The 13,443-nt window shown below is 43.9% G+C and overlaps 7 pseudogenes; all 7 read left to right on the forward strand.

The window, feature by feature from the left end:
• Positions 1-3,357: 3,357 nt before the first annotated feature.
• LOC148268474 (5S ribosomal RNA) lies at positions 3,358-3,476 on the forward strand (annotated as a pseudogene).
• A 349-nt stretch (positions 3,477-3,825) lies between these two features.
• LOC148268475 (5S ribosomal RNA) lies at positions 3,826-3,944 on the forward strand (annotated as a pseudogene).
• Positions 3,945-6,148: 2,204 nt separating this feature from the next.
• Positions 6,149-6,267, forward strand: LOC148268476 (5S ribosomal RNA; annotated as a pseudogene).
• A 350-nt stretch (positions 6,268-6,617) lies between these two features.
• LOC148268477 (5S ribosomal RNA) lies at positions 6,618-6,736 on the forward strand (annotated as a pseudogene).
• Positions 6,737-7,084: 348 nt separating this feature from the next.
• LOC148268478 (5S ribosomal RNA) lies at positions 7,085-7,203 on the forward strand (annotated as a pseudogene).
• A 347-nt stretch (positions 7,204-7,550) lies between these two features.
• LOC148268479 (5S ribosomal RNA) lies at positions 7,551-7,669 on the forward strand (annotated as a pseudogene).
• Positions 7,670-12,104: 4,435 nt separating this feature from the next.
• Positions 12,105-12,223, forward strand: LOC148268480 (5S ribosomal RNA; annotated as a pseudogene).
• Positions 12,224-13,443: the final 1,220 nt, after the last annotated feature.

Raw genomic sequence — 13,443 nt, forward strand, 5'->3', positions numbered from 1 at the left:
AACTAGAAACAGAGTTGAGTTGCGTGCACAGTGAAACAAATGACGGGAGGGGAAAAAGAAGGAGAACGGGTATATGTATTTGTGGCTCAATTTAGAATGGGTGCAATTATACCAACACTAGTCCACCGGATCCCATCAGAATTCTATAGTTAACCGTGCTTGCGCAAGAGTAATATTCGGATGGGTGACCTATTGGGAAGTTCTCGTGTTGCATCCATCTTTTTGCAGGCGGGGCGTTAAGTGTTATGTAGGACTGGAGCGACAGTTCGCCTATTCATTCGTAAACGTGAGTCACGGCGTCGAGGCATTTTGCTTAAGTTTTTTCATGTATTCAATTAAAATACATCACTTAATAAAAGTGTTATTACGAGTATCTTACATAATAGAACAACAAAAATAGAGGTATTGCAGACGATCTGTTTATACGGGCATGAGTCGAGGCGCATGTGCATTTCACTTGATATTAGAACAAGAAACAAAAGTGCGGTGTGCGTGCACAACAAAATAAATGATAAGAGGGAGGGAGGGAAGGAAAAGGGATATATATATTTAAAGCACGAATTAGAATATGTTTGATCATACCAGCACTAATTCACTAGATCGCATCAAAACTCCACAGTTAAGCATGCTTAGGCAAGAGTAGTACTAGGATGGGTGACTTCTTACGAAGTCCTCGTGTTGCACCCTTCTTTTCGCAGACAGGGCGTTAAACGTTACGTGGGCCCAGAGTGACAGCCTACTGATTTGTTCGCAAACGTGAGTCATGGCACCGGGACATTTTGCTTAATATTATTCATGTATTCAATTAGAGTCCACCACATGATAAGAGTGTTATTACGAGTATCTCACATAGTAGAACAACAAAAATAGAGGCGCGATAAGCGATCCGTTCATCTGGGCGTGAGTCAAGGCGTCAAGGCATTTTGCTTGATACTAAAACTAAAAACAGAGGTGAGGTGTGCATGTACAGTAATACAAATAATCAAAGGGGGAAGGGAAGTCGAAGTGGCACATGCATTTGTAGTGGGGAATGGGACGGATGCGATCAGTCCAGCACTAATGCACTGAATCCCATACAAACTCTGCAGTTAAGTGTCCTTGGAATCCCACAGAATCCTCGTATTGCACCCATCTTTTTTCAGATGGAGCGTTAAACATTACGCGCGACCGGAGATGCGGTCCACCGGTTCATTCACGGGCATGAGTGTTTTTTGGACGAGAGTAATACTAGGATGGGTGACCTCCTCGGAAGTTCTCGTGTTGCACCTTTCTTTTTGTAGACGGAGTGTTAAACATTACACAGGACCGAAGTGATGATTCGCCAGTTCATTCACAAACGTGAGTCACAGCGCCGAGGCATTTTGCTTAATATTTTTCTTGCATTTTATTAAAACCCATCACATGATAAGAATGTTATCACGAGTATTTTACATAATAGAACAATGAAAACAGAGGTGCGACGGGCGATCCATTCATATGGGCATGAGTTGAGGCGCCAGGGCATTTCGCTTGATATTAGAACTAGAAGTAGTGGTGAGGTGTGTGCGCACAGTGAAACAAATGACGGGAAGGGGAAGGGAAAGAGAAGGGGCACATGCACTTGTAGCACAAATGGGACGGGTGCGATAATACCAGCACTAATGCACCGAATCCCATAAGAACTATGTAGTTAAGTGTCTTTGGGTGAGAGTAGTACTAAGATGGTCGACCTCTTGAAAAGTCCTCGTGTTGCACCTATTTTTGTGCAAATGAGGAAATAAACGTTACACGCGACTAGAACCATAGTCTATCAGTTCATTCGCAAATGTGAGTCGCGGCATCAGAGCAGTTTGCTTAATATTTTTTGCGCATTCAATTAAAGTCCATCATGTGATGAGAGTGTCATTGCGAGCATCTTACATAGTAGAACAACAAAAATAGAAGTGCGGCGAACGATCCATTCATATGGGCATGAGTCGAGGCACCGGGACATTTCGCTTGATATTAGAACTAGAAGCAGAGATGAGGTGTGCGCATACAGCGAAACAAATGATGGGAGGAGGGAGGGAAGGAGAAGGGGCACATGCATTTGCAGCACGGAATGGGACGAGTGCGATCAGACCAGCACTAAGGCACCGAATCCCATAAGAACTCTAGGTTAAATGTCTTTTGGTGAGATTAGTACTAGGATTGTTGACCTCTTGGAAAGTCCTCGTGTTACACCTATTTTTTTTGCACACGAGGCAATAAACGTTATGTGCGATTAAAACCACAGTTCTTCGGTTCATTTGCAAACGTAAGTCGGGGCATCTGGGCATTTTACTTAATATTTTTCGTGCATTCATTTCATCTAAGCGTGAGTTGAGCCATCAGGGCATTTTGCTTGATATTAGAATTAGAAGCAGAGGTGCGGGGTGCACGCACAATGAAAAAAATAACGGGGGGGAGGGAAGGAGAAGGGGTATATATATTTGTAGTGCGAAATGGAACGTGTGTGATCATACCAACACTAATTCACCGAATCCCATCAGAACTCCGCAGTTAAGCATTTTGGGCAAGAGTAGTACTAAGATGGCTGACCTCTTGGAAAGTCCTCGTGTTGCACCCTTCTTTTTCCACAGGAGGCAATAAAGGTTATGCGTGACCGGAACCACAGTTCATCAGTTTATTCGCAAATGTGAGTTGTAGTGTCAGGGCATTTTGCTTAATATTTTTCATGCATTAATTTATAGTCGACCACATTATAATAGTGTTATTACAAGCATCTTACATAGTAGAACAATGAAAAACGAGGTATGACAGGCGGTCCATTCATATGGGCGTGAGTCGAGCCGCTGGAGCATTTCGTTTGATATTAAAATTATAAGAAGAGGTGCGGGGTGCGCGCATAACAAAAAAAAAGATAGCAAGGGGGAGGGACGGAGAAGGGGTATATGTACTTGCAGCGCGAAATGAAATAGGTGCGATTATACCAGTACTAATTCACCGAATCCCATCAGAACTCCGCAGTTAAGCATTTTTGGGAAAGAGTAGCACTAGGATGGGTGACTTCCTGGGAAGTTCTTGTGTTGTACCCTTCTTTTTATAGACGTTAAACATTGCACTCGGCGTCGAGGTATTTTGCTTAATGTTGTTTATGCATTCAATTAAAACCCATCACGTGATAAGAATATTATTACGAGTATCTTACATAGTAGAACAACAAAAACAGAGGTGCGCCGGGCGATCCGTTCATATGGACACAAGTCAACGAGCCGGGGCATTTGGTTTGATATTAGAACTACAAGGATAGGTGAGGTTTGTGCGCACAGCGAAATAAATGACGAGAAGGGGGAAGGAAGGAGAAGGGATATATGTATTTGTAGCGCGAACTGGAACGGGTGCGATCATACCAGCACTAATTCATTGAATCCCATCAGAACTCCAAAGCTAAGCGTGTTTGGGGGAGAGTAGTACTAAGATGGGTGACTTCGTGGGAAGTTCTCGTGTTGCACCATTTTTTTATAGACGAGGCATTAAACGTTACGTGGGACCAGAGCGACAGTCCACTAGTTCATTCGCAAACGTTAGTCACGGCTCCAAGGCATTTTGCTTAATATTTTTCGTACTTTCAATTAAAGCCCATCACGTGATAAGAGTGTTATTACGAGTATCTTACATTATAGAACAACGAAAATAGAAGTGCTGCGGGTGATTAGTTCATATGGGCATGAGTAGAGGTGTCGGAGCATTTTGCTTGATATTAGAACTAGGAACAGAGGTGAGGTGTGCGCGCACAGCAAAACAAATGACGGAAGGGGGGAGGGAAGGAGAAGAGTTATATGTATTTCCAGCGCAAATTAGAACTGGTGCGATAATACCAGCACTAATTCCCTGGATCCCATAAGAACTCTACAGTTAAGTGTGCTTGGGCGAGAGTACTTCTAAGGTTGGTGACTTCTTGAGAAGTTCTCGTGTTGCACCCATCTTTTTACAGACGGGGCGTTAAACGTTATGCGGGACCGGATCAATGGTCCGCCGGTTCATTCGCAAACGTGAGTCACGGCACCAGGGCATTTTGCTTAATATTTTTCGTGCATTCAATTAAAGCTCATCACGTGATAAGAGTCTTATTACGAGTATCTTATATAGTAGAATAACAAAAACAAAAGTGCAGCGGGCGATCCGTCAATATGGACATGAGTCGAGGTGCTGGGGAATTTTGTTTGATATTAAAACTAGAAGTAGAGGTGAGGTGTGCACGTACAACGAAATGAATGACGGGAGGGAGGAGGGAAGGAGAAGGGGCACATGTATTTGTAGCGTGGATTTGGACGAGTGCGATCAGGCAAGCACTAATGTACCGAATCCCATAAGAACTCTGCAGTTAAGTATTGGTGAGAGTAGTACTAAGATGGTTGACCTCTTGGAAAGTCCTTGTGTTGTACCCGTTTCTTTGTACACGAGGAATTAAAGGTTACGTGCGACAAGAACCACGGTCCATCAGTTCATTCGCAAACGTGAGTCACGGCGTCAGGACATTTTACTTAACATTTTTTGTGCATTCATTTATTGTCCACCACGTTATAAGAGTCTTATTACGTGCATCTTACATAATATAACAACGAAAACGAGGTGCGGGGGGCGGTCATTTCATCTGGGCGTGAGTCGAGCCACCAGGGCATTTTTCTTAATATTAGAAATAGAAGCAGCGATGCGGGGTACATGCACAGCGAAAAAAATGACGGGAAGGGGAAGAGGTATATGTATTTGCAGCAAGAAATGGAATTGATGCGATCATACCAGCACTAATTCATCGGATCCCATCAGAACTCCACAGTTAAGCATTTTTTGGTGCGAGTAGCATTAGGATGGGTGACCTCTCAGGAAGTCTTTGTGTTGCACCCTTCTTTTTGCAGACGGTGCGTTAAACGTTATGCGGCACCAGACCAACAGTTCGCCGGTTCATTCGCAAACTTAAGTCACGACGCTGGGGCATTTTTGCTTAAAATTTTTTTGGATTCAATTAAAGTCCATCACGTGATAAGAGTGTTATTACGAGTATCTTACATAGTAGAACAACGAAAATAGAGTTACGGTGGGTAATCCGTCTATATAGGTATGAGTCGGGTCGTCGGGGCATTTCCTTTGATATTAGAACTAGAAGCAGAGGTGAGGTGTGTGCGTACAGCAAAACAAATGACGGGAGGAGGGAGGGAAGGAGAAGGGGTATATATATTTGCAGCGCAAACTAGAATCTTGTGCGATCATACCAGCACTTGTTCAGCAGATCCCATTAGAACTACGCAGTTTAACGTGCTTGGGTGATAGTAGTACTAGGATGGGTGACCTCCTGGAAAGTCCTAGTGTTGTACTAATCTTTTTGCAGACAGGGTGTTAAACGTCACACGGGACTGGAGCGACTGTCCGCCAGTTCATTTGCAAACGTGAGTCACGTCGTTGGGGCATTTTTGCTTAATGTTTTTCATGCATTCAATTAAAACACATCACATGATAAGAGTATTTTTATGAGTATCTTACATAATAGAACAACAAAAACAAAGGTGCGGCGAGTGTTTCGTTCATAAGGGCATGAATCAACGTGCTGGGACATTTCACTTGATATTAGAACTAGAAGCAGAGGTGAGGTGCGTGTAAAGAGAAACAAATGATAGGAGGGGAGAGAGAAGTAGAAGGGGTATATGTATTTGTGATGCAAACTAGAACGAGTGTTATCATATGAGCACTAGTTCACCGAATCCCATCAGAACTCCACAGTCAAGCGTACTTGGGCGAGAGTAGTACTAGGATGGGTGACCTCATGGGAAGTCTCGTTGCACCATTTTTTTTGCAGAAGGGGCATTAAACATTATGCGGGACTGGAGCGACGGTCTACCAGTTCATTCACAAACGTGAGTCACGACGTCGGGGCATTTTGCTTAATTTTTGTGTGCATTCAATTAAAGTCCATCTCGTGATAAGAGTTTCATTGCGAGCATCTTAAATAGAATAACAACAAAAAATGAGGTGCGGTGTGCGATCCGTTCATATGGGCATGAGTCGAGGCGCTGGGGCATTTCACTTGATATTAGAACTAGAAGCAGAGGTAAGGTGCGCGCACAGCAAAACAAATGACGAGAGGGGAATGGGAAGGAGAAGGCGAATATTTATTTGAGGTGCAAACAGAAAAGGGTGCAATCATACCAGCACTACTTCACCGGATGCCATTAAAACTCCGCACTTAAGTGTGCTTGGGCGAGAGTAGTACTAGGATGGGTGACCTCCTGGGAAGTTCTGATCTTGCAACCTTCTTTTTGCAAACGGAGCGTTAAACGTTATGCGCAACTGGAGCGATGGTCCGTCGGTTCATTCACAAACGTGAGTCATGGCACCGGAGCATTTTACTTAATATTTTTTGTGTATTAATTAAATCCATCACGTGATGAGAGTGTCACTGTGAGAATTTTAAATAGTTAGAACAATGAAAAACAAGGCACAACTGGAGATCCATTCATATGGGCATGAGTTGAGGCGCTAGGGCATTTCGCTTGACATTAGAACTAGAAGAAGAGGGTTAGGTGCGGGCTCAGAGAAAAAAATATGATGGGAGGGGAGAGTGAAGGAGAAGGGGTATATGTATTTGCGGCGCAAACCAGAACGAGTGCGATAATACTAGTAATATTTCACCGGATCGCATCAGAACTCTGCAGTTAAGTGTGCTTAGGCGAGTGTAGTACTAGGATGGGTCACCTCTTAGGAAGTCTTCGTGTTGCACCCTTCATTTTGCAGATGGAGTGTTAAACGTTACGCGGGACTTGAGCGACGGTCCACCGGTTCAATCGTAAACGTAAGTCACGGCGCCAGGGCATTTTGCATAATATTTTTTGCGCATACAGTTAAAGCCCATCATGTAATCAGAGTGTCATTGCGAGCATCTTAAATAGTATAACAACGAAAAATAAGGTGCGGCGGGCGATCCGTCCGTATGGGCATGAGTCGAGGCACCGGGGCATTTCTCTTAATATTGGAACTAGAGGCAGAGGTGAGGTGCGCGTTCAGAGAAATAAATGACGGGAGGGGAGACTGAAGGAGAAGGGGTATATGTATTTGCGGTGCAAACTAAAATGGGTGGGATCATACCAACACTAGTTCACCGGATCCCTACAGAACTCCGCAGTTAAGCATGCTTGGGCGAGTGTAGTACTAGAATGGGTGACCTCCTAGGAAGTCTTCGTGTTGCACCCTTCATTTTACAGACGGGGCTTTAAACGTTATGCGGGACAAGAGCGACGGTCCACCGGTTCGATTGCAAACATGAGAAACGGGGCCGAGGCATTTTGCTTAATATTTTTTGCACATTCAATTAAAGCCCATCACGTGATCAGAGTGTCATTGCGAGCATCTTAAATAATAGAAAAACGAAAAATGAAGTGCGGTGGGCAATCCGTTCATATAGGCATTAGTCGAGGCGCTGGAGCATTTCGCTTGATATTAGAACTAGAAGCAGAGGTGAGGTGTGCGCACAGAGAAACAAATGACGGGGGGAAGAGTGAAGGGGAAGGGGTATATCTATTTGCATCGCAAACTAGAAAAGGTGCGATCATACCAGCATTAATTCACTGGATCCAATTAGAACTCCGCAGTTAAGCGTGCTTGGGCGAGACTAGTACTAGTATGGGTGACCACCTGGGAAGTCCTCGTGTTGCACCCTTCTTTTTGTAGATGGGGCGTTAAACATTGTGCGAGACCGAAGTGATGGTTCGCTGGTTCATTTGCAAACGTGAGTCACGACGTCGGTGCATTTTTCTTATTATTTTTTTAGCATTTAGTTAAAGTCAATCACGTGATGATAGTGTCATTGTGAGCAGCTTAAATAGTAGAATAATGAAAAACGAGGTGCAACGGGCGATCCATTCATATGGGCATGAGTCGAGGCGCTGGGACATTTCGCTTGATATTATAACTAGAAGCAGAGGTGAGGTGCGTGTGCAAAGAAACAAATGACAGGACAGGAAAGTGAAAAAGAAGGGATATAGGTATTTTCGGCGCATACTAGAAAAGATCCGATCATACCAGCACTAGTTCACCAGATCCCATCAGAACTCCGGAGTTAAGCGTGCTCGGACAAGAGTAGTCTAGGATGGGTGACCTCCTGGGAAGTCCTCGTGTTGCACCCTTCTTTTTGCAGACAAGGCGTTAAATGTTACGCGGGACCGGGACATTTTGCTTAATATTTTTTCTGCATTCAATTAAAGCTCATCACGTGATAAGAGTGTCATTGCGAGCATCTTAAATAGTAGAATAACAAAAAACGAGGTACGGCACGCGATCTGTTCATATCGGCATGAGACGAGGCGCCGGAGCATTTTCTTTGATATTAGAACTAGAAATAGAGGTGAGGTGCGCGCACAATTAAACAAATGATGGGAGGGGAGAGGAAAGGAGAAGGGGCATATGTATTTGCAGCGCAAATAAGAAAGGTTACGATCATACAAGCAATAATTCTCCTGATCCATTCAGAACTCTGCAGTTATGCGTGCTTGGGTGAGAGTAGTACTAGGATAGTTGACCTCTTGGGAAGTCCTCATGTTGCACCCTTCTTTTTGCGAACACGACATTAAACATTACACGGGACCGGAGCAACGGTTCGGCGGTTCATTCGCAAACGTGAGTTAAGGTGCCGGGGCATTTTGCTTAATATTTTTTGCGCATTCAATTAAAGTCCATCACGTGATGAGAGTGTCATTGCGAGCATCTTACATAGTAAAAAAATAAAAAACGAGGTGCGGCGGGCATTCTATTTATATGGGCATTTGTCGAGGCGTCGGGACATTTCATTTGATATTAGAACTAGAAGTAGAGGTGAGGGGAGAGAGAATGAGAAGGGGTATATGTATTTGCGGCACAAACCAGAATTGGTGCGATCATACCAGCACTAGTTCGTCGGATCCCATCAGAACTCTACAATTAAGTGTGTTTGGCAAAAGTAGAACTAGGATGGGTGGTTCCTCAAATTTCCTCATGTTGCACCTTTGTTTTTGCAGGCAGAGCGTTAAACGCTACGTTGGACCAGAGTGACGGTCTGCCAGTTCATTTGCAAACGTGATCACGGTGCCAAAGCATTTTACTTAATATTTTTTGTGCTTTCAACTAAATCTAATCATGTGATGAGAGTGTCATTGAGAGCAGCATAAATAGTAGAACAACAAAAAATGAGGTGCAGTGAGCGATCCGTTCATATGGGCATGAGTCGAGGCATTGAGGCGTTTCGCTTGATATTAGAACTAGAAGCAGAGGTTAGGTGCGCGGACAAAGAAACAAATGACAAGAGGGGAGAGTGAAGGAGAAGGGGTATATGTATTTGCGTGCAAAACAGAACGGGAGCGATCATACCAGCGCTAGTTCACCGGATCCCATCAGAACTCCGCAATTAAGCGTGCTTTCGCGAGAGTAGTACTAAAATGGGTGACCTCTTGGGAAGTTCTCATGTCACACCATTCTTTTTACAGACGAGGCGTTAAACGTTATGCGGGACTGGAGCGACGGTCTGCCGGTTCATTCACAAACATGAGTCATGGTGCCGGGAGATTTTGCTTAATATTTCTTTTACATTCAATTAAAGTCCTTCACGTGATAAGAGTGTCATTTAGAGCACCTTACATAATAGAACAATGAAAAACGAGGTGCCGCGGGCAATCCGTTCATATAGGCATGAGTCGAGGTATCGGCACATTTCACTTGATATTAGAACTAGAATAAGAGGTGAGGTACGCGCATAGCAAAACAAATGACGGGAGGGGAGAGGGAAGGAGAAGGGATATATGTCTTTGTAGCTTAAATTAGATTTGTTGAGATAATACCAGTAGTAGTTTACTGGCTTCTATCAGAACTCTGCAGTTAATCGTGCTTGGGCGAGAGTAGTACTAGGATGGGTGACCTCCTTGGAAGTTCTCGTGTTGCACCTTTCTTTTTACAGATGGGGCGTTAAACATTTTTCAGGACTGGAGCGACAGTCTGCCGGTTCATTTGCAACATGAGTCACGACGCCGTGGCATTTTGCTTAATATTTTTTGCGTATTCAATTAAAGTCCATCTCCTATAAGAGTGTCCTTGCGAGCATCTTAAATAGTAGAACAACAAAAAATGAGGTGCGGCACGATCCGTTCATATGGGCATGAGTCGAGGCGTCTGGGCATTTTGCTTGATATTAGAATTTGATGTAGAGGTGAGGTGCATGCACAGCGAAACAAATGAAGGGAGGGGAGAGGGAAGGAGAAGGGGCATATGTACTTGCAGCGCAAACTAGAATGGGTGCGATCATACTAGCATTAGTTCACCGAATTCCATCAGAACTTAGCAGTTAAGCGTGCTCGGGCGAGAGTAGTACTAGGATTGATGACCTGCTGGGAAGTTCTTATGTTGCACCATTCTTTTTGCTGACGTGGCATTAAACATTATGCAGGATCGAAGCAAGGGTCTGCTGATTCATTCAAAAATGTGAGACACGACGTCGTGGCATTTTGCTTAATATTTTTTGTGCATTTAATTAAAGCATATCATGTAATAAGAGTGTAATTACGAGTATCTTAGATAGGAGAACAACAAAAAATGAGGTGCAGCAGGTGATCAGTTCATATGGGCATGAGTCGAGGCGCGTGGGCATTTCACTTGATATTAGAACTAGAAGCGGAGGTGAGGTGCGCACAAAGTGAAATAAATAACAAGAGGAGAGAGGGAAGATGAAGGTCTCTATGTATTTGCAGCGCAAACTAGAACATGTGCGAAAACACCAGCAATAGTTTCTTGGATCCCATAAAAACTTTGCAGTTAATCGTGCTTGTACGAGAGTAGTACTAGGATGGGTGACCTATTGAGAAGTTCTTGTGTTGCACTCTTCTTTATGCAGATGAGGCTTTAAACATTACGCGGGACTGAATCAACGGTCCGCCAGGTCATTCATCGGCGTGAGTCTTGGCGCCATGGCATTTTGCTTAATATTTTTCGTGCATTCATTACGAGTAGCTTAGATAATAGAATAAAAAAATGAGGTGCAGCAGACGGTCCATTCATCTAGGCGTGAGTCGAGCCACCAGAGCATTTTGCTTTATATTAGAATTAGAAGCAGATGTGAGGTGCGCGCACAACAAAACAAATGACGGGAGGGGGGAGGGAAGGAGAAGGGGTACCTCTGTTTATAGGGCGAAATGGAACGAGTGCGATCATATTAGCATTAGTTCACCAGATCCGATCAGAACTTCGCAGTTAAGCATTTTTGGGCGAAAGTAGTACTAGAATGGGTGACCTCCTAGGAAGTCCTCATGTTGCGCCCTTCTTTTTGCAAACGGGGCATTAAATATTACGCAGGACTGGAGTGACGATTCGCTAGTTCATTTGTAAATGTGAGTCACAGTGTTGGGACATTTTACTTGATATTTTTCGTGCATTCTATTAAATTTCATCACATGATAAGAGTGTTATTACGAGTATCGTACATAGTAAAACAACAAAAATAGAGGTGTGGTGGGCGATCCATTCATATGGACAGGAGTCGAGACACTAGAGCATTTCGCTTGATATTAGAACTAGAAGTAGAGGTGAGGTGTGCGCGCACAGCGAAACAAATGATGGGAGGGGGGAGGGAAGGAGAAGGGGCACATGCACTTGTAGTGCAAAATGGTACGTTCAATAATACCAGCACTAATGCATCGATTCCCATAAGAACTGTGCAGTGAAGTGTCCTTGGGTGAGAGTAGTACTAAGATGGTTGATCTCTTGGAAAGTCCTCGTGTTGAACCTATTTTTGTGCACACCAGAAAATAAACGTTACATGCGACCAGAACAACGGTATGTCAGTTCATTCGCAAGCATTAGTCGCAGCGTTAGGGCATTTTGTTGAATATGTTTTGTGCATTCATTTATAGTCCACCACGTGATAAGAGTGTCTTTATGAGAATCTTACATAGTAGAACAATGAAAAACAAGGTGCGGCAGGCGATCCATTCATCTAGGCGTGAGTCGAGCTGCCAGGGCATTTCCCTTGATATTAGAATTAAAAGTAGAGGTGCGGGGTGCACGCACAACGAAAAAAAGACGGGAGGGGGGAGGGAAAGAGAAGGGGTAGATCTACTTGGAGCGTGAAATGGAACAGGTGCGATCATACCAGCACTAATTCGCCAGATCCCATTAGAACTCCACAGTTAAGCCTTTTTGGGCGAGAGTAGTACTAGGATGGGTGACCTCTTGGGAAGTTCTCGTGTTGCACTCTTCTTTTTACAAACGGGACATTAAACATTACGTAGGACCAGAGCGACGGTCCATCGGTTCATTTGTAAATGTGAGTCACGACGCCAGAGCATTTTACTTAATATTTTTTGCACGTTCAATTAAAGCCCATCACGTTATAAGAGTGTTATTACGAGTATCTTACATAGTAGAACAATGAAAACAAAGGTGCGGTGGGCAATCCGTTCATATGGGCATGAGTCGAGGCACCAGGGTATTTCACTTGATATTAGAACTAGAAGCAGATGTGACGTATGCATGCACAGCGAAACAAATGACGGGAGGGGGGAGGGAAGGAGAAGGGATATATGTATTTGCAGCACAAAATGGAACTGGTACGATCATACCAGCACTAATTCACTGAATCCCATCAGAACTATGTAGTGAAGCGTGCTTTTGCAAGAGTAGTACAAAGATGGGTGACCTCCTAGAAAGTCCTCGTGTTGCACCCTTCTTTTTTTTGACAGGGCGTTAAATGTTACACGAGACCGGGGCGACGGTCAGCCGGTCCATTCGCAAACGTGAGTCATGACATCGGGGCATTTTGCTTAACATTTTTTGTGCATTCAATTAAAGCCTATCACGTGATAAGAGTATTATTACGAGTATCTTACATAGTAGAACAATGAAAACATAGGTGCAGTGGGCGATCCATTCATATGGGCATGAGTCGAGATGCTGGGCTATTTTGCTTGATATTAGAACTAGAAGTAGAGGTGAGGTGTGCGCATACAGCGAAACAAATGACGGGAGGGGAGAGGGAATGAGAAGGGGCAAATGCATTTGTAGTGGGGAATGGGACTGGTGCGATAAGACCAACACTAATTCACCGAATCCCATAGGGATTCTGCAGTTAAGTGTCCTTTGGTGAGAGTAGTTCTAAGATGGTTGACCTCTTGGAAAGTCCTCGTGTTGCACCTGTTTTTTTGCACATGAGGCAATAAACGTTATGCGCAACAACCGTCGGTTCATTCGTAAATATGAATCATAGTGTCAGGGCATTTTGGTTAATATTTTTCGTGCATTCATTTAAAGTCCACCATGTTATAAAAGTCTCATTACGAGCATCTTACATTGTAGAACAACGAAAAATGAGGTGCGGCGATGGTCATTTCATCTGGGCGTGAGTCGAGCCGCCAGCACATTTCGCTTGATATTATAATTATAAGCAGAGGAACGAGGAGTGCGCACAGTGAAAAAAAT

This window comes from Carica papaya, chromosome 3 (assembly GCF_054855325.1).
Source record: "Carica papaya isolate Zhongbai chromosome 3, ASM5485532v1, whole genome shotgun sequence".
NCBI classification, from domain to species: domain Eukaryota; kingdom Viridiplantae; phylum Streptophyta; class Magnoliopsida; order Brassicales; family Caricaceae; genus Carica; species Carica papaya.